This window comes from Tursiops truncatus, chromosome 4 (genome assembly GCF_011762595.2).
Source record: "Tursiops truncatus isolate mTurTru1 chromosome 4, mTurTru1.mat.Y, whole genome shotgun sequence".
Lineage (NCBI taxonomy): Eukaryota > Metazoa > Chordata > Mammalia > Artiodactyla > Delphinidae > Tursiops > Tursiops truncatus.
Genome location: NC_047037.1, coordinates 124,434,965 through 124,437,214, shown reverse-complemented (window position 1 = coordinate 124,437,214; position 2,250 = coordinate 124,434,965). Strand labels below are relative to the sequence as shown.

The window sequence follows — 2,250 nt, the reverse complement described above, 5'->3', positions numbered from 1 at the left end:
CCCGTTCCTGAAAATCCTTTCTACATTATGCTGGAATTTAAAAGAACTTTTAATAACTTCAAGGTTACATAGAAAAATAAGTTTTTTTATTGTTGAAATTACAAATAATTTTTCTTTTGAACTTATTGAAGTTTACAGTATTAAGTCCAAAGCTTCTAGAGAGCAGTTCTTCAGTAGTAATGCTTTCCCCCTCCTCATTAAAAAAGGGATGAATTCTATGAGGGGGCAACACTTAAATGTAAAGAAGTCATTCTCCCCAAGAAATTCCCCCTAAGAACCCAGACATTAGCTTTCACAAAGAAGCTCTTCACACAGCTGTTTCTAAAGAAAAAGTTGCTACCAGACTACTGCACTCACTCTCCTTATTCATTTAAAATCAGCTTTTAGAGATATTCACTGACAAACTATCATTTGGATGACTCTGTCTAAACATGTACTGATGTCAGACAAAAGAATAAATATCTGCTGATATCTGGAGCTAAATCTCAATCTAGAAAATAAGGATTTTATTTACTTGATTATTGTCAAAGTTGTGTTGATTCAAGTAAGATGTTCTATCTTGATTAATGCCATTACTCCATAAATAGTCACTTTTTCCAAAACTGCATTCAAATTTCAGTTGTACATTTCATAGTAGGAACCTAGATAGGTAGGTTCTGATACCTATAATCAGTCAGCACAGACTGTCTTTGACAAACGATCATCTAGTCACAATTTGTGCTTTCTCTTCCCCCATTTCTGGACAAAAAACAGTCAGAAAAGATTTTAGGGTATATTGCATAGAACGACTGCCTCCAATAAATCAGCTCCCCAGAAACACAGGATGAGGATGATGTTTTACAATATTTCCTGTAAGAAAGTTCATTAAAAATTATCTTACACATATCTCTTTTTTTCAGAGCCTTCCTAATATAGATTCTGCCATATAATTTCTATTAATAGCCCTAAGTGACGGAGAAACAATTTTTACTATCATGCAGACATTTTTAGTTACTTTTTCTTGGCCTTCAGTTCTGGAGGTAGAGAAATCTTAAAGGCTGTCTTGCATGTAGTGCAGATAGGGCTGAAATTGCAGAATACTGACAAACACACAGAACAGATGTAGCCTATTTCAATGAGATTTCTATGACAGAAGCAAGTAGCCCAGTAGTCAACAAGAATTGGGGGTGGGAGGATTAACTGAGATCGCTGATCTTGATCAGGAAGAAAAACTCACAGTAAATACTGCAGAAGGGAGGGCCTCTGAGGCACCTTCAAGTACAGTCCCCCTGTGATGTCACAAGCCTTTTGGAGGAGTCCTGAATCAGAGTCTAACACGCAGGCACCAATCAAAATATTCTGCTTCTGTGCTGCAAAGCTGACATTCATGAAGTTCATATATTGCAACACACTGTCTTCTGCAGCCTTAATCACCCAATAGACAATTTCATTTCCTGATTATCTTTAACCTCCTTGTTCATTCCATGAATGTAGCAAACAACTTTGGCGAGGGATCCTGCCAGCAGAGTTTCTGTATGTTGACCCTCTATGTCACTCTTGGTCATTAGATCTTTTATCTCTTCAACAATAATTTCATTTGCTGAAGTTAACAACTCATATTTTCATCTTCACTTCCTGAGGGATTAAGTGCAGAAAAAGGGTTGCCAGAGTCTCCAAAGAAGTCTCCAAGTCTGCCATTCTTTCCGGGATATAAGAATTGAGTTTCTTGAATATGACTTGCTATCACAGCAAGTTTGTTGGAACGATTCATGAATAAATGAGAATTTCCTAACACCATCACCGCATTTACGCATTTTGATAAAGTAAACTGAGATTACTTTAATGCTTGCTTTCTCCACCAAATTAGGCTGGTATCAACTACGATAACTAGAAGATTCAATTCATCTTCATCTGAGACCATGGCAGCCTGGGTCCCTCAACACACAGCCACTTGCAGTCTCAAATTTTTAAATAATTATATCTTTTCAAATATTGACTGTTTTCCCTCCACATTTGTGACCATCCAATGAGCCCATATAACACATAGGGCATATTTTTTTTTTTTACATTTTTATTGGAGTATAATTGCTTTACAATGGTATGATAGTTTCTGCTCTATAACAAAGTGAATCAGTTATACATATGCATAAGTTCCCATATCTCTTCCCTCTTGCGTCTCCCTCCCTCCCACCCTCCCTATCCCACCCCTCCAGGCAGTCACAAAGCAATGAGCTGATCTCCCTGAGCTATGCGGCTGCTTCCCACTAGCTA

At 37.4% G+C, this 2,250-nt stretch overlaps 1 pseudogene; it reads right to left on the bottom strand.

The window, feature by feature from the left end:
- Positions 1-972: 972 nt before the first annotated feature.
- LOC101322043 (general transcription factor IIH subunit 3 pseudogene) lies at positions 973-1,900 on the bottom strand (annotated as a pseudogene).
- Positions 1,901-2,250: the final 350 nt, after the last annotated feature.